Source organism: Rhipicephalus microplus, chromosome X, assembly GCF_043290135.1.
Source record: "Rhipicephalus microplus isolate Deutch F79 chromosome X, USDA_Rmic, whole genome shotgun sequence".
Lineage (NCBI taxonomy): Eukaryota > Metazoa > Arthropoda > Arachnida > Ixodida > Ixodidae > Rhipicephalus > Rhipicephalus microplus.
Genome location: NC_134710.1, coordinates 331,693,398 through 331,713,187, shown reverse-complemented (window position 1 = coordinate 331,713,187; position 19,790 = coordinate 331,693,398). Strand labels below are relative to the sequence as shown.

General features: G+C 43.2%; 1 long non-coding RNA gene across 1 annotated transcript in view; it reads left to right on the top strand.

Moving 5' to 3' along the window:
• The window catches only part of LOC142776283 (uncharacterized), a 367,738-nt gene extending 357,592 nt beyond the window's left edge, over window positions 1–10,146 (top strand). The window contains exon 3 of the long non-coding RNA XR_012887419.1: window positions 9,972–10,146. This is a non-coding gene — a long non-coding RNA (uncharacterized LOC142776283). The remainder of the gene's footprint in view (window positions 1–9,971) is intronic.
• Window positions 10,147–19,790: the final 9,644 nt, after the last annotated feature.

Below are 19,790 nucleotides of genomic sequence, written 5' to 3'. Positions count from 1 at the left end.
CAGAGGAACCTCTGTGAAGTAGGATAACAACAATACTGAGATGAAAGACTCCATTTTTGGTCTGAAAGTGGCGGGATCAATTCCCGGCTGCTGTGGCTGCATTTTCGATGCAGGCGAAAATCTTTGATGCCCGTGTGCTCAAATATAGATTCATGTTCAAGTTCTCTAGGTGGTCTAAATTTTCAGCGCCGTGCACTAGGGCATCTCTCTCAATGATATAGTCGTTTTGGGACGTTAAACCACAGATATTATCATTTATTATTATTATTATTATCATTATTATTATTATTATTATTATTATTATTATTATTATTATTATTATTATTATTTGCAGCACTGGTTGTTTGCAAACTGCAGGCCCCACATCATCACAGCGTTCGCAGTGATTTCCGGCATGCATGTCCTTTATTTTCTGTCACAGTACTGACAAAAGCGCACTTAATTCACCATTGCAACGACGTGCATGCGTGCACGCTTTCAAGTCGCAAGGAAATCCTCAACAAGGAGATCCTCAGGCGTTCGTCTCCCACCGTCGCACCGGTTCATCTGAGTTTGCAGATAAGCACGAAACGTGGCATGTGGAATATTTCAGGCTGATGCGTGATGACGATGCGCTTTAAGGCGCTATTGTTTTTTGTCGTAGCAGCCGAGCTGTGTAAGGTCAAGATAAGTCACTGCGCATACGTCGTCCGCCTTTTCTAGGCCAGTCACGAGGGCGAATCCTGACAAGACGAGGAGAAGGACTAAATGGGTGAGAGGGAAGCGTGGTGTAATGAGTTGAGCCATGGAAGAGAAAGAGTACTGGCGTGGAGAAGGGGAAGCTGGGTGGAGTAGAGCTAGTGCGAAGCGAAGGCAGGAGCAAGGCACGTGCTGGTGGAGAGGAGGACAGGCTGATAACCATCCTGGAAACGTTTCCTGGAAAACCATCCTGGAAAGTACATAACCATAATACAAAAGTATTCGTTCTCAAATTCTTGGCTACTACCCAGCTAAAACTGATGTCATAAGCTGCACGGTTTAATCAGCCTTCGCGACGTTAAGGCATCTGCACATAGGTTCTTTGTTTTTTTCTGAAGTGCTGCACTTATGCATTGCCATGATCCCCCATTGTTTCCCCTTCATTGCAATGCTTCCAGTTCCATTACAATGCCTTTGAACCTGACCAGTTGCCCTATTTTATTTCTGAACTCGGCTCCTCTAGTTGCATAAAGCAAGCGCGAACAGTGGAACTGGCAAGCAGCACACGAGCGGAAATTAGCCTACCATGGCATGATTTCTTATACGGACCTGACATTCCGTTAGGCGTCCCATGGGCTGACTGTGTTTACCCGCGAGTTTGGTGCTACATTTTTAAGCTTTTAACCGCAGGTTGGATTCCTGGACAAGGGGACTGATTTTCCATGACGCAGAAATGCCAGAACGCCCGTGTACATTAAGGGACATTAAAGTGAAACAATGACTTCTCTTATATTTAGAGATTGCATGCTGAGAACTTTAACTTGAATCATTTTGCTATCGTTGGTTCCTGAATTAAAAAAAACAATTGAAATAAAAATTTAATTTTTAAATTTTGTACAGAAATCACAACACGTGACGCCAGCGAGCATATTGTTGGTATTATAGTGAAATAAATTTAAAAAAGATGTCGCAACTTGAAATGTTCGTTCTATGGCCCCCTCAAAGCAAGACGTACTTACTTTTTTTTACTTTTCTTTAGAACAACGTAATACCATGAAGATGTCGTCCAAATATATGACATCATGATGTTTCCTGTCTGTATTTCAAGGTGGGGTCGCCACTTACATGATGATGCGCGTCTTCTGGTTGACAAAGCGTCTCATTGCAGCGAGAGTGGTAAATTTTGAATTACGAATGAGTAATTTTTTAATACTATGTAAAGAAACGTTTTTTTTACTGTCCCTTCAAACTGAAGTCCGCTTTAAAGAACACTAGCTGGTGAAAAATATTTTTCATTTCGGGGGGGGGGGGGGGGAACGTTTTTTATTTGAAAAGAAGAGAAAAGTGAGCCCCGTAACTGTCTCTCAGGGGGAGGACACCTCAACAGTATAGCTCATGAGGGATGGTAATAGAGAGGGGATTAACATGATAGGATTAAAACGTAAACACATAGAGTGAGAGGAAGGAGAGAGCGTGGCGTAGGGGCAGTGACATGCGGAAGTAAGGAGAAGATAGGAAAGACGGACATGGTCGCAGGAGTCCGAGGATGGGGCACCACTCGGCGAGAGCTCTTGTCGGCGTAAGAAGATGGCGTAGGGCGAGCCAATCGGCCAGAGCTACGCTTTCGTCGGAGATCCGAGTGCACAACCGGTCAGCACGAAATCTAGCGAGCGAGTCCTGCATTCCGCGACTACGGCACGCCTCAGTAAGGCGAAACTAGTGTTCATGAACTCACTAATTTTGTTTCGATGGTGAGTTGTTCATACGTTTCGTTGATGTGCACACTACATAGGCCGAACTATTGGTTTAGTTTCAGCTTTTGGATTTCATTCACACTGGAGTGTATATGCTCTTCAAATATAAGGTCACGTATCAGTTTTTATTTCTTTTAGTTTGGTAATATTTTCAGTTAAGCAAAACAATTGTCGCATCTTTTCGAATCCCCTGAAACATTACTGTTCAGAAGGGAGGGCAAAATGGCGCAGAACTAGTCGAACGTCTGCTGAGACATTGGTCGAACAGAAAACGCTGCAAAAAATAGTGTTATCCGCGATTGATATAAGCATCACAGTTTTAAAATGTCATAAACGTCGGAAAAAAATTAGACTGATCTCACGTACCTTGGGAATTGACTTGATGCGAAGCATGCGAAGTGAAGGTGACTGTGTTGTAATTTTTTACTGAGGAAAACAAAACGAAATGACGCTAAATACATGTACAAATATCATACTGACAGACACATGTTAAACAGTCGCATGTTTACTGTTGCGTAACGATGCCGACAGCAACGTGGCTAATAGCACCACCAGAAGCGATAAGGTGATATTTAGCGCTTGTTCTAGCGAGCATTGTAGCCCTGGACACTGCTATAGCTAAATGAGTTCCATTGTATGTAGCTTCACTACGATTCTCGATAAACCGACGTGATGGCTGTAATATAGAAGTACTTGGGTATTGTTTATAAGACTGCACATTCATCACTGCAACCACAATTGACGTTGCAAGAACATTACGGTCTACTTGAAAAGCAGCTGCGAGACCTTGCGTGGCTGTGTGATAGAATACTTGATTTCCACGCAGAATGTTCGGGTTCCATTCCTGCTGGGACTTTGATATTTATTCTATGCAGTTGTTGCGTTCACACTGCCCATGCTAGCTGTTGGGGTTGAAGCTTTTTAGAGCTGACCTAGTTGGCGTCGATCACACCCGACAAAACCCTAACCAGAACTGAACACCTTCGCAACAAAAAACGAAAATATATATGCGTAAACAACGGAGATTATGTGTATATATAATCAACTCTACGGCAGCACAACACATCATCACCCACTTCGTTCGTATGTCCATCCGTCCATCCATGCGTTCATCCGTCCGTCTATCCGTGCACTCACCCACCTGTCCGTCTTTTAAATTTGTCGGCCACTTCAACATAGACTACATGGACCTTAGGACCTGTAGGTTCGCCCGCTCGTCGTCATTGACTTCGTGGAGATGCATTGATTTTTCTTAACACTCGCGAATTAAAATTATATATGTCTGTTCGTGCCATTCCTTGGTTTATATAAAATTTCAATCACCTTCTGCGCATTGCACTTAACTACAATTCATCTTAACCCGATGTGACGGTTGTATCGTAGGAGTACATATCTAATGTTTATAAAATTGTAGAGCCATCACTGCACACCCAATTGACGCTTCACGAACATTACGGTGGTCTATTTGAAAAGCAGTTTCGAGACCTGGCGTGGCTCTGGGTAGAATACGTGGTTGCCACGCAGAAGGCTAGGGTTCCATTCCTGCTGGGACACTGACATTTTTTTGTTGCATTCGTCTGGTGAACGCCCGTGGTGTCAGCTGTTTCTTAACACTCACGCGGTAAAATTACTCATGTCTGGTCTCGCGATTCCAGGGTGAATATGAAGTGTCAATCACCTGTGGCCCATACGTGCGTACCAGTGGCACATACCCACCCGCGGGTATGTGCCACTGGTGTGCTTTTGTGTGGCGGTAAGTGTTCGATGACGTACGCGACGGGATTGGGACATTTACCATGTGTAGACCAGTGCATCATATTCATCAAACCATTTTACCATTCCATACTGATTTAGGTGAACCCCAAGTTAAGTGGGGATCACGACAGCACCCAGAAGTGGGCGGATAGATAGATAGATAGATAGATAGATAGATAGATAGATAGATAGATAGATAGATAGATAGATAGATAGATAGATAGATAGATAGATAGATAGATAAACAGACAGACAGACAGACAGACAGACAGACAGACAGACAGACAGACAGACAGATAGATAGATAGATAGATAGATAGATAGATAGATAGATAGATAGATAGATAGATAGATAGATAGATAGATAGATAGATAGATAGATAGATAGATAGATAGATAGATAGATAGATAGATAGATAGATAGATAGATAGATAGATAGATAGATAGATAGATAGATAGATAGATAGATGTACGCTCAAAGTGTCCGAAGTTTGCTAAGAAAAGTTTCGCATTCAAAAATACCGTGTCACAAACATCGTGAAATGCACTGGTACTGTGCGAAAGTCATTGAAAACGCTGAACATGTAGTCGTCTGTTACGCTAAGGACCACACTGAGGCCTTCAAATTTCATTCCTTATATCACACGTATAGAAATGTGTTCTGACTCCGCGTATATCATGAAAATTTACTATTCTATGTGTTAATATGTAGTAAAAAAAGATTGCTGCTGGTTTTTGGTTGTGAAAGTGAGAGCGAAACTGTTTGCAGTGACTACTGACATGCGATTGGGGAAACATCGGCGACGCGGCCTGTTGCATGCGTTCTAATGTATGGCGGCCATGGCAGCTCACTGTGATACAAATTGGGCTTCTAAAGACTACAAAAAACAATTTCAGGCAATAAAATGTTCGCCCAGTTACGTATTTCAAAGACTTTTCTATTGCTGATGGGCTGTACACGAGATGCGAGGAATTTATTCTTTATGCAAAGAATCTTCGCAAGAAAATACTTTTTTCTTATGTGTCACGCCATGGGAGCACCTTACCTGCAGACGCCCCTTATAGTTCAAATGATTTTAAGCACCTGTGTGTCACGGCCTCAAGAGTATCACTTCATTCATGGCTGATACAAATGATCTCTTGCGGCGCGGATGTCCATAAAATTATATGAACGTGAGTAATACACTTCTGTTCGACGCCTGAAACATGTGGCAGCACGACTACACTGTGACGAAGCACTGAGTGGATTGGAAACCTTCCGTATATTTACGTGTTTGGTCAAGAAAAAAGAAACTTTATACGTGCCGTGCGATTACCGCGCTTCATTTCGATTGAAGTGCAATCTAATTAACTTCACTGTGCCATGCGCTTTGGCGACTCTAAAAGAATCCATCTGCATAATGCAGCACCATAGGAAAATACCACAAATATATACGACGTTGCTTGAGCACCCTGTTCGGCTGGTTCTCTACACACGCCAACAAAAAAAGGTAACCAGTAGAAGGCGTACGCATTGAGTGTCACCATCTATTCATAATGAAGAGCCATCAACAAAATTATGTGTGTATTTCTGCTTAGTTCATACATATATATCTGTATACTCTTTGGATGCGAAATGCGACGTCAGTCACGCAACTTTTGTAGCGCCTTCATTCAGGCGCGCAATATATGCAAAATAATAGAAATTGAGTCAATACGCAATGGTGCTGTGTACGTGAACAGGACCAGTGATATTTTTGGCGACCAATGACTTTTCATCATGCGACGTAGTTAAACAGAGTTGCAAAGATGGCCTCATTTATTATGCGGCTGCGCGGGCTTCCGTTGTTTGAACTTGGCGCTTGTTTGATAAGAGGGCTGATTCAGCGCCAATTGAGCGCTGCAGTGAAAATGGATGAGGAAAACAAATACATTTCTAATGCCATTAGCAAACTAGCGATGTATGCTAATGATGAATGGCCTATGGTGAGAAAGTGGCTCGAAGAGATTGAAGTCGTTTGGCAGCCTCGGTGCTATTGCAATTGTGCACCGGCTTGTATACAATGCGACTGGGAATGGCGAGTCGGTGGTTTGTTTGCGATATCGTGAGAAGGGAAGGATGTCTTCATTGAGTCCTTCGGATTCACCCACAACCTATTCTGTCGTGGGTGAAGCTTCCCGGTGTGTCCCGTCAAAATGTGTCTCTATCCATCTACAGTTCTTGCCTGTTTTTTTCTATCCCATGGATGTGCGATGAAAGTTTTTGAGACAAAAAAACATAACATAGTATATGTAATAGTCAAGGTGTATTCGCCTAAATTACTTAGTTCAACCGATTAGCTTACTCACCATACGAAGAATGTAGGAGCATGTTGCAACCTCACGTGCGTGGTCCGATGTCGCATTTTAAAATTTAATTTCTAACACATGACTTTCATACCTCATTCTTGTCTTTTTAATCTGAAGAAAGGATCAGACAAATGATATAATTGATTGATATGTGGGGTTTAACGAGACAAATGATATAACACAGATACATATACATATATCAGCATTCTAAACGTAGGATTATAGAACAAAAAAGCGTAGTACGCAATTTCATTGGAATCTATACGGAAAAGGACAGTTGCAATGACATGAATGAGTGGTCGTAAAGTGGCTAAGGCACTCGGCTGCTGACCCGCAGGTCGCGGAATCAAATCCCTGCCACGGCAGCTGCATTTCCGATTAAGGTGAAAACACTTGAGGCCCATGTCCCTAGCTTTAGGTTAAAAATCGCAGGGGGTCGAAATTTCTGGAGCACTCTGCTGCGACGTCTCTCATATTCATATAGTGGTTTCGGTGGTTAAACCCCAACGATCCCTTTTATTAATAAAGTTACAACTACATTGGGCTATGATTGACTCAGGAGCCATGCAGAGCAAAGTTCAGTATTCAAAGGAAGCTGAATTTTCCTGAAAAACCGTTTCCCTGAATATGACAGGCAACAATGAGTTTCACGTATAAGTGAAAAAAATATATATATCGCTGCGGAACGAACTTGTTGCACAGGTATAAGTTTATGCCTTCGTGCGAAATTTTGAATAATGAAAGCCCTCTTCAAATATCTCTGCCATTAAAGGGGCTCTCGAACACTTTTTCAGCATGACCAGAAAACGCTGCCTTGCTCTCGTGGGTTTGGTGGCTCGCCACATCCTAAAGGAAAAAAACAACATATTTTGCGTGAGACAGTAACTGATGTGCATATGCCAGGTTCATCATCCTGCAGAGCCAATCAACACTTACGGCCACACACCTGCGCCTTGTGCTGAATTCCAGCTCATGGTTTTCTCTCACCACCTAGGGCTTTTTCTCTTCCCACTCGCGTTCTCTCTGCACTGGTTTTTTCGAGGATCTGGCTGAATTGTCCAGCGAGCTTCCGAATCAAACATAGGATTTCGCAAGTTCAAATACATCAATGAATAGAAAAAGAAAATACACAAAGTTTACTGCAGCGCCCCAATTAAATTTGTCCCGCGCAGCGTGCAGAAGAAAGTAGGGTGACGCAGTCCACCAAAAAGAAATTCCGCTTGAATCGTCGCCGAGATTACGCCTTAACATAGACAGCACCCTGCCGTGGGCGTATTTTTCCGAGACGATTGGCGAAACAAGGTGAATCCGTTCAAGACGGAACATTAGTGATAAATTTTTCCCATGCGGGGGCCACTACAAACCACTCCGAATCTCTGAGTGGAAAGCACGTGATATGTTATTTTTATTTTATTTTTTCTCGCTTTTTTATTAGATGAATGTTTGCTTTGGAACATAGCCTTCTGTTCTATTCCGCTCAAGTGAACAAAACGTTAGGTTTCATCGCAACTCGCATGTAGCAGTGAGGATGAGCAATAAAGAAAGAAATAAGGCGAGCAAAATGCGTCTCGTTGAGCACCACATGTGCAGAGTTGAGAAAAATTCGGCCAGCTTCACCCTATAGGTGGGCCAAACACGAAGGCAGTGCGGTGCTTGGCAGGATTCTTTGTTTCTCGTTCTTTCCTTATATACTTCTTTCGTTTTGTATTATTCGTTTCTTGCTGTATTTCTTTCCTTTTGTTTATTTCAACATTTTTCTTATTTTATTTTTCTTCTTATATTTGTTTCTATTTCTCGCTTGCTTCCTCTTTTTTTTTTCAATTTTTATCCGCGGTTTTGCCTGCGTTATGCCAAGTGAAGAGAACATGCGAGAACCCGAGCCCTTATAAAGTGCTGCGCACTTGAAAGAAAATTGCTTTCGTTCTGTCTGCAGTGATAAGTCTTCCTGATAAATACTTTGTATGTTAAAATATTTTTTTTTCACTGACGGTTTTTTCTTGCGTACGTAAATACGAAGATGATTTGACCGAATCCGGACAGCAACTCTGCAACTATCAGCCCTGGTCTCAGAATGTCATCGTTGAGGTTCGCCACATAAAAGACATTGCGCACTGCTGTCCACCGCTTGTTCAAACTTACTGCATCGAAAGAGGCAAGCTTGTCTTTGTTCGGGCTGAGTCCACATTTCAAGATAGTTGCAGTGTGGGCGTGCTGGTGAATCCTTTCAAAGGCTTTCAAGTAGCACCAAACGGCACATGTACACGAGAAGGCAGATATCGGCACGAGAGGTGCTGGGTGGTGGCCATACGTGCCTTGTATCGGCTTGTTGTTCTGCCTTGCTACATTTGAGTTTGCAAAACGCTACACATGCTCTCGCGTTTTAATTACTATCCACAATCACTGGCTTGCACTAATTAGTCGTGAGTAAGCGAAGTAAGGTGCTTATTTCTCACGAGTGGTCAATTTTCACATTTAGTAAAGCGGTCAAGAACCACTTTCCCACCTTTCCGAGCATTCATCGCATGACCTCACTATCGTGCTTCATTGCCTCACGAATATATTGCCGCGAAAATGTCTTGTATCAGTCAAGAACAAGTGTAGTACTACGGAATTTTTGAGCGCCTTAGGCTCCTCCTTATCTCTTCGCTCGTACCGACGAGTAAGCTTGAAGCTACTCAAGGAAGGAAAAGCTATACACAGGAAGATGGGGAGGGGATCAGAAGTTATGTGAGCGCGCGTGATGAAACGCGATCGCTATCTGCCAATACTATTCCTGAGCGTGAGGGTGGCTCACTCTGTATTGTAAGCAGACTATGAAGCGCGGCAACTGCACGTGGCAGAAACCTGTGGCAAAATGCGCATCTGATCAAAACATCACTCTTGATTCATATCATCTGTTTGCCGCTGGCAGTTATATGCTTTCCGACGTCAAACAGCAGGTGTCAGCAGCTTTGAAGGGAGCGAGCACAGCACTCTGCCTGAAAAGAGGGCACCTGACAAAATAATATCTCGTTCCGCTTTTCAACTCCCCTTGCCGTTTACAGCTGCATAGTTTTGGCTTAGGCGTTCGTAGCAGAATCTGCTATCTGTAGCGTGTGTTTTTTTCCCAAGCACGAGAGGTGGTTCATGACCTCTATGAATAGGCAACTTTTGGAAAGGTTTTGTCTAATTCCGGAAGCCTGCTGACACTCCAAACACACTGGGAAATGAAGTTTATATATGTATGGTAAGAATAGTTGCTTAAAATTATAAATAAATGTTCAAAATATTTCAATACTTGGTATCCGTGTCTGCAACTTATTCATTCGTATTCGACTCTGTCTCAAAGATTAATACTTTCAGACCCCGAAAATTTTAGTCATGTAGTTTTTCTTCGTACAATCTCTTTAAGCCAATACTTCTTGCTAATAGTGAAAGGGTGTAGGTATAGCTATGACGCAATAATGCTTTCGCAGGGGCTGTGATGGGCGCTCGCCTGTGATCGGAGTCAGCGAGCCCCCCGTGCGAGCATGGCGTGCAGTGGCGGAGCCAGTCTCTACCAGGACCACATCCTGCAGGCCGTGCTGCAGGGAAACCTCACCAGCGTTCCCGAGCCACCTTCCAGGCTGCTCAAGATACTGGTCGCCTCGTCAAGGCCTGGTGAGCCACCGCCGTTCCTGTTTGTTCTATCTCACTCATTTTTGCGTTCTCTTTTTTCGCGGCCATTCACTCGTTCCCGGCACGATCGCATGGCCCACGCGCGACCTATAGGAGAGTGGCTCATGCGATCGAATCCGGATGCCAAGATTAGTTCTTTGGTTCACCGACATATTTTTGGCCTAGTTTGTCAGGTATTTAGGTAATGAGACTCTTGCTCGTGGATGCCTGACTTGCTTGATCTCAGTTGTAATGTTCATATGGTCGTGTGTGTATGTAAGTATTTGTTTCTCAGGGCAGCCTTTATGTGGGTGGCCAGGGGCGTTGAAGAATTCAGCGTATCTTACTTTCGAATGATCACCCGCAAAACAGAAATGAAATGGAGTATTTTCTTAAACTCTTCTGCATTGTCACAAGTAAGTTCTGTGGAGGATCGTCAGAGCCATAGAGAAAAATCAATGTCCACCTGACAGCGAGGAAAGCCGTATGAGTTTGTACATCTATTCTAAAATGGAGACAACGACAATTTTTTTTTTGCTTCAAGTATTGCGTAATCAAGCAATTCTTGCTGAAGCAATTCCTCGATATATTGCTGTGCCCGCATATATACACGGTAGACGCGGCACACCCCTTTCGCGATTTCTCGCAATAAACGTCGCAGCGCAATCGCATCAATTACGAGAAGCCAATGGCGAGTGGCAGCGACGCTCACAGAGGCAAAACACCACGTGGCTGATTAGTCTAACGCCAGACGTAATCTATCAATGACATAAATGAGAGGTCAGTGCACGGAGTTTTCGTGCTCCCTCCCCCATTTTTTGTCACCATGTTTGTGTGACGTTATGCTGGCCGAACCAGCCATAATAGTAATTATCGTTAGAAGTGCTCTGAGCTCTACTACGAATGAATGAATAGACTTTATTTAAAGTCCAGCAGTTTTACCGGGTGAGGTGGGGGGAAGAGGGGATTAACCCAGTGTACGTGGACGCCGTGCGATACCCAGAGGGAAGGCGTGCTCACGTTATCGCCGTTGTGGTTCGCACAGGATAATGCCTCGCGAGCCCCACGGTGTGCACGGAACACACAGAGGCGGCCGAAGAGGCGGCGATTGCTCTACTACGAGCGAACTATATTATCCTGTCATAACTCAGACATAAAGATATCTTCATATCTGAGTTATATCTGACCATTAATCGGGGTCATTTTACTTGACGTAATTTTAAATAAACAGATTTACCTATACTCCGTCAAACGAAGGAGAAAGCGTGGTACAGCGGTAGAATAAAAAAGTGGAGCAAGACTGTTTAAACTTCTATAATACCTCGTGGGTAGTTGTTATTGGAACAACTATGTTAGGGATAAAAGTCACTGGAGCGTACCTTAGTAACCCGCTCTTCGCCGATGATATTTCATTGCTGAGTAACTCAGGGGATGAATTGCCATTCATAATTGTTGAATTAGACAAGGAGAGCAGAAAGGCAGACCTTAAAATTAATCTGCAGAAAACAAAAGTAATGTACAAACCTTGGAAAAGAACAGCGCTTCGAGATAGGTAGCAGTGCACTTCAAGTGGTAAAAGATTGATTGATTTGAAAACCACCATATGATTATGAGAGACGCCGTAGTAGAGGGCTCCGAAAATTTCGACCACCTAGGGTTCTTTAACGTGCACCCAAATCTGAGCACACGGGCCTACAACATTTCCGCCTCCATCGGAAATGCAGCCGCCACAGCCGGAATTTGATCCCGCGACCTGCGCGTCAGTAGCTTAGTACCTTAGCCAGTACACCACCGTGGCGGGGCCAAGTGGTAAAAGAGTACGTCTGCTTAGGACAGGTAATAACTGTGGAGTCGAAACACGAGATTGAAGTAACTAGAAAAGTAAGGATGGGGTGAAGCACATTTTGCAAGCATTCTGAAATCATGACAGGTAGATTGCCACTATTCCTCAAGATGAAGGTATGTAACAGCTGCATCTTAGCGGCACTTACCTACGGAGCAACAACCTGGAAGCTTACGAAGAGGGTCCACCTTAAATTGAGTACAACGCAGCGAGCGATGGAAAAAAAAATGGAAGGTGTACCCTTAAGAGACAACAAGACAGCTGAGTGGATCAGGGAACAAACCGGGGCTAATTATATCAAAATTGAAATCAACAAGAACAAATGGACATGGGTCGGGCATGTAGCGCGTAGACAGGATAACCACTGGTCATTAAATGTAAGTAACTGGATTCTCAGAAAGGACAAGCGATTTGGGGCGAGACAGGAAGTTAGGTAGGCAGATCAGATTAGGAAGTTTGCGGGTTTGAAGTGGCAGCAGCAAGGACAAAACTGGGTCGATTGATATGTGAGGTTTAACATTCCAAAACCTGCATATAATTATGAGAAACGAAAGTCTGAGTTGACTGGCGGAACATAGGAAAGGCCTTATCCCTGTGGTGGACGTAGTCAGCCTGATGATGACGTTATAAAAGAAGGCCATGACCATTTCTCAGCAATTAACGTGACCTCACCCTCTTTTTTGTTATGTTTAAAACTATAACCTTGCTCAAGAGGGGGGGGGGGGGGAGCACAGCTGTGCGTATCTACGCAATAACATTCTAGTCACCTAATTAACGACACAGTGAACACAGCGAACACAGCGAAAACAAAAATATACAACGACAGATGATGAGTACAGGAAGCTTGCCAAAAAACCAAGCACGTAATTCTAACTAGTAATCCGTTCTGATTTGCTTGTCTTGCTTACGTCACACCTGCGTCTGTTGCCTCCATTTTTAGCCTCTTATTTTATCATTTTATTTACCAAATAATTAAGTATCAACACGAACATGTATGGATGATAATGCCTTGCCCATGACGTGTTATTCGGAACCTCTACAGTGTACTATATTTCGTGGAATACAAACGCCCCGTAACACCTTGTTGCACCGGGCTTAATACCTCGTTACCCGGCAGCGCCTGAACAAAATGAGTTTTTCTCGTGAATCTACTCGCGTCTTCTTCCTGTTGTCTTTCTGACTTCAGCTATCGGCGTTCAAGCTAACGTTATGGTTAACCTTTTAGACAGCGCTGTCTGGTGGGAATAGCTTCGAAGTAACAAGAGGGCCCATCGCGAAAAGAGCGACAGAGAGTAAGCGAAGACGCGAGGCAATCCATGTCAAGTGATAGAGTGAGTCGCTGAGTGGCTTAGGATTGCGCGTTTTGCAAGTGCTTGTTCTTTTTTTTTCCTTTTTCTTGCCCAAGAAAGCACGTTTTCTATTCTTTTCTTTTTCAAGCGTGTATAGCTCTTTTTGCAAGCTAATCGTAATTTTCCTTTCTCTTTTTGTGGGCCAATCCCGAAGACACTTCAGCCTGATACAGCTCTATACAATCACGCGGTAGTATATGGTGCCATCGTACACGTAAGACAGGTGATAATAGACGACGCCGTTCGTGACAGTTTGCGTTTTGATGAGCTGTCTCTTGAGACGCTATGCATTCAAATATCAGCATGGTGCTCAGAACTGACCCTGGAGCCCATTGGTATAGCCAAGGTGTAGCACCAAACTCTCGAGTATTTTGTTTTCTTTCTTTTTCTTTTTTTTACCATGACATACCGAGTATGAAAGGACATACGACTACGTATGCCTATCCGACCCTTCCTCCAGATCAAAGTAATGCCCCCCTCCCTCCAGAAAAAACAATATTTCTGCCTATGTCTCTGCTTGAGGTCGAACTGACGCTTCAAATACCTCCTACGCATCTGTGATAACACGCAGTCTGAAACATGTGCACTTGAGATAACAGATAACTAGACATATATCCCTAGAAAATTGTTACAGCAGAAGCGTGCAGGACTTGAAGAGCTACCGGGTGTTTTCTTCATGCTCTTTTCTCGCTTACTTCTTGTTTTATGGTGTAGGTAACGTCTGATTGGTTTGATGTTGAGCTATCGCTTCCAATACCTGCATTGTGCACCTCTACATATATGTATATATATCTGAATATTTGATCAATATGAATTTGATCATATATATATGTGTAGGTTTTTCACTTCAAGCTGCAGTGCTTTTAAATTTTTTTTAATGAAAGCAACTAGTCGAACTTCAGAAATGAAGGCAGAGAAAGCAATGAAAGCCAGAGACTCACTTTTGAGATAATGTGGCAACACTCTGAGTTGTGCCAGGCGAAAGATATTTTGGCGTATTAAATCCGAATGCTTGTGGGAATAAACAAATTCTGAACGTTGGTCCTGGCTAGTGAGTTTCCTATGAATACACTAAAGAGAAAACTCGGGCACTAGTTTCTATTTTAGCTTGAACTAATGGTGCTTTAACCAGCATAGGTTTGATGGGTAGTTGATGGATTTGTCTAATTTTTGTTCTTTCGGCTCCGTTTGGCTCCGTGTGCCCTGAATCCGCTTTACCGGAAAACGAAGTTAAGCAAAGGTTTACCTGCTAGGCTTCTGTGTTCGGACCTTTAGGCTCACGAATTAAAATTGTCTCGCAAAGTTCACCACAGGGCTGGGAAGAGATACTTGAAAAGCTAATCCGGAATGCAGATACCGAAATACATCAGTTGGAATCCTGAATTTCGTGTACTGAAATAAATTTCCCGTTGACATAACTAGATATTTCGGAGATACTGTGGCGAAAATTCGCAAAAAGTATTCCCGACTACAGATCCAGCAATACAAATGCAGGAATACTTTTTCGGGCGTGCTGATAAGCCTGAAAGACATGAATTAGTGCAACATAACGTTGTAAAGAAAGTTTCAGAGCATTGAACCTTGCCCTTTATTTTTGTTCATTATAGTACACTCAGCGGTGTTAAGACATTACAAATGGGGGGAGGGGTCTTGCAAAGTACATTACGGCGAATAATTACGTAATTACAGGTATCAATTGCATTTAACAAACGGATTCACGGCCAATTTAATGACTTGTCATGAACGAATGGTTGGCCACCCAACAAAATTAGGCGTTCTACGCTGGCTTTGAGCAATAGCAACTTCTGTCAGTGGCGTCGCGCGTGACCACATGGGGCAGTATGTGCTTGAGGGGAAACCATCGTGGTCAATTCTATGTCATGGACCAGTGGCACACCTTTGTTTTTATTGACACACACACACACACACACACACACACACACACACACACACACACACACACACACACACACACACACACACACACACACACACGCACACGCACACGCACACACACACACACACACACACACACACACACACGATTCTCTCCTTTGTTAAAGTTTCTTTTCTGTCTGTCCCCTTGTAAGCAGTCAAAATGCACTCAGATTCATTTCTCGCAAAATAAAAATGTAACGAGATACTTGTGCCTCGCATGTTATCGCAATACAATCGACGCATCGCATAAAGATTTCACTACTGAGATCCAAATACATTTTTCAAATGTGTCTCCATACAGAAACACGTATACTGGAATACACTTCTGAAATATTAACGCGATGCGCATGTATCGCGATACTGCAATAGCTCTGGTTCACAAAGGTCTGTTATTTTATTCGAAACAGAACCAAAAGAAAGCAATAAATAAACAAAGCCAGAAGTGTGTTGGAAGCAGCAAGTACGGAGACTAGGCAAACTCGTGTACTTCCCATAATACCCACAGTGGCTGAACGATCGCAGCACCAGAGTTACTCCTAGATTAATTTAGAGAGCTCTATGGCGATGTCACTATGTGACGTTACGTGGTGCGACGTTATGGTAATATCACGAGGATGTCACTAATGTTCTCCTGCGAGGTCATGATGACTTCACAGGGTGACGTCATCAGACACGGCGATCACTTATTGTTTCATCAGGCACCCTGAGGCTTTTGCCGTAATGAAATCAACAAAAAAGGGGAATCATTTCGCTTCTTTGTTCGTCAACACCCTAATGAAGCCAACGGACAATGATTCTGATGAACGCACGGGATAAATTAGGTGTAGCATTTCACTGTAGTTCAGTAATTACACCATACACAGAAATCAGTTACAGTGAACGTCAAAAAAAAAAAAACTTACCGTCAGGGAAGAGCGAATGTACGATCATTCGCCTCAAATTAAAAATTTGCACATACTTCAGTCTTGAAGATAGTTGTAAATTAAATTCAACTCGCATAAGAGCGCTAAAGACAACAAACAAGACATGTCCAATAGGTGTACAGTGGACACGCAAAGCCATTTTCAATTGTATGCGATATGTTTGCCGTTGCCGACTACGACTTCGCTTATATGAAAGTATCTTAGGAACAAATATATAGTCCGATAACATGCTTGTAATATGAACCCACAGTCTCATTCAGTTTTTTTATACTTCGCGCTTTTATCATCATTACCAAATTTCAGCTGGACAGTTTCTTTTGAAGTGTAAACAAAAAGTCGCAAGTCTATTTTATAGCAAAAGCAGCGTTCTAACGCAGTTTTCTCTGCTTCGTATATTTATGCCCCCCCCCCCCCTTCTTTTTGTCTCCTCCTGGCGCTCGTAAACGCTAACGGCCTTTTCTAAAGCAACACGAACAATGGCACGGAAAACATTCGCCGGTAAGTAGATACAGCTTCCTAATAAGTATAAATGTGAGAAAAACTAATGAAAAGAAAATTCGATGTACGAAGACGTTTTTTTTTAATGCTGCGTTCGTCCCATCATACTAGCTCCCAAATACAAGCGCGTTTATGATATAGCACCTGTGATTTTCCAAATGGCGCGTGTCGCGAGGACGGAGCTCCTGCTCAGTGATGCGTTCAACACTGGCAATTATTTCCGTAATAAATAATGTTTTCAAGATCAGTATCTGTGATTACCTTTGCTTACTCACGAAGTTTGGGCGGCAAAACGAAATTCACGTGCGAGAACGATTATGCAAAGGCGGTATCTTCGATGAAAGCTCTGAGAGGGCTCTATGCGTGGCCAAAACTGATTTACATGAGGCACGCGGCAAAGAATAAATTTTGCTCTCTTTAGTTTGAACTAGGGCGAAAGGGGGTGGAAATAACTTTGCTCCCGAGCTAATTTGCTTTGTACGCACTCTTCTCAAGCTCACCTTTGATTTATTCCTCAATGGCTGGATTCTGATTTTATAATGCACGTACTTTGCAGCTATATACAAGTGTAGAAGCTGTAAATCCAATATGTATACAAACGAAGCAAGAAGTATTGAAAAACATTTTCAACTGTTGTGACTCTGTATAGCTTTGCGCTTTGCTTCATTATTTTTCTTTAGTTTTAACACATGGCTATTACTGGGAGCACGCAATATGCATTTATTCAGGCGTAGCCACACGCAGAAGAAACCTCCTTAATAAAGGTAACATTTTTCTTCCGTGGGAAATTAAAAGTGAAGTTCTGTGCAGCACACTGCTGATTTTGTCATAACCACTGAAAGTTCTTAACAAATTTGAAACCAGAGGCTGCAGGTGCTGCAGCCAACGTGTTGGCAACTGGACTTGACTTTTTCAAATAAATAAACAAATAAATAAATAAATACACATGAAAAAGATAGGTCAACTTGTCGGCTAGCACTACCGCCTGATTACGAATCACAAGCTTCCATCTTCTCATTGTTGTCTTTCCATTGGCAGCTCGTTATTTTCACTAATTGAGCTACTTTTGGGTCATGGTGAATCCCTGCGGAGCGTAACACATCTCCTAGCTGGTATGTGCCGTAGAAAGTTGCCACGCCCCACAGCTCAGCTTCGGTCCACTAAAAATAAAGGGACGGTTTATACCAAGCTATGTGGGTATATGTATATGCCAAGCAGCTCCTGAGGATTAAGGGCCATAAAAAAAATACCTTAGTAACCTGCGCTTCGCCGATGACATTGCATTGCTGAGTAACTCGGGGGACGAATTGCAACTCATGATTACAGGGTTAGACAAGGAGAGTAGAAAGGTGGGTCTTAAAATTATTCTGCAGAAAACGAAAGTAATGTACAACAACCTCGGCAAGGAGCAGCGCTTCGAGATAGGTAATAGTGCACTTGAAGTTGTAAAAGACTATGTCTACTTAGGGCAGGTTATAACCGCAGAGCCGAACCACGAGATTGAAGTAACTAGAAGAATAACAATGGGGTGGAGCACATTCGGCAAGCACTCTCAAATTATGACAAGTAGATTGCCACTATCCCTCAAGAGGAAGGTATATAACAGCTGTATCTTGCCGGTACTTAGTTACGGAGCAGAAACCTGGAGACTTACAAAGAGGGTTCAGCTTAAATTGAGGACGACGCAGCGAGCAATGGAAAGAAAAATGGTAGGTGTAACCTTAAAAGACAAGAAGAGAGCAGAGTGGATTAGGGAACAAACGGGGATTAAGGATATCATAGCTGAAATCAAGAAGAAGAAATGGACATGGGCAGGGCATGTAGCGCGTAGACAGGATAACCGCTGGTCATTAAGGGTAACTGACTGGATTCCCAGAGAAGGGAAGCGGGTTAGGGGGAGACAGAAGGTTAGGTGGGCAGATGAGATTAAGAAGTTTGCGGGTATAAATTGGCAGCAGCAAGCACAGGACCGGGTTAACTGGCGGAACATGGGAGAGGCCTTTGTCCTGCAGTGCACGTAGTCAGGCTGATGATGATGATGATGATATTGAAAAAAAAACTCTTACTGCTCAACTTCGCTCCACTTAACGTCATGAATTTGAAATTTCAAGCATCTTCACGGACTCACACTGCTAAGATGGTTTAAACACGGTACATGGTAGCAACACCACTATAGACAAAAACCAACATTGAAATATCAGTATGACGCCACTGCCTTCTAAGGTTTTACCGTCGTCGAGTCAGTGACGCTTCTTTAAACATTTGAAGTCCGAGCTCGAATTTCGATGCAAGGCATTTCAGCAGCGCACTTTCTTTTACGTGTGCTACGCCGTACACTTGGTGGCATGATAACACACACACACACACACACACACACACACACACACACACACACAAACACACACACACACACACACACACACACACACACGCACGCACACGCACACGCACACGCACACGCACATACACACACGCACACGCACGCATGCACGAACGAACGAACGAACGAACGAACACCTCAAACACTGGATTTAGGGAAATACACTGCTGCTGCATGTCGACCTGTTCCTTCTTGAGAATCTAATCGGTTGATGCTTGAAGTTCAGAGGCTGCACTCATTAGGTTTTGCTCTTGCTAATTTAAAAAAAATGGTGGTTTAAGAAGAACTAATTTGGGAAATTATCCACCTTCGTTTGTGTTAGATTGGTTTGAGCCCGTTATACCTCCTGGTCGTGCGGGCCGCCCCCATATTCTTTTACTGCGAAAGGTCTTATGAGATCAGGACACGTGTCACGCGCGGCCCCATAGTTGTGTGCTGCCGCCACCGCAGCCGACTGTGTTCGTAACCAATATCGAACGAAAAAAAAACTCAGTAAAAGAACATGTTCATGACACAATGGATTTCTAAGCTTGGTCCGCTGCGTGTCACTCCAACATTCAGCCCCTGAGCCACGCCAGTGCTTGGAACTCGTTTCTAAACTGGTCTTAGGCAGGCTTTCTGTCAGGAAAGTAATCGCGTTATTATGAGTAATAAAGTATTTTAGAACAGCAATAGAACAACCAGGCGTCACACAATGCGAATTGCGT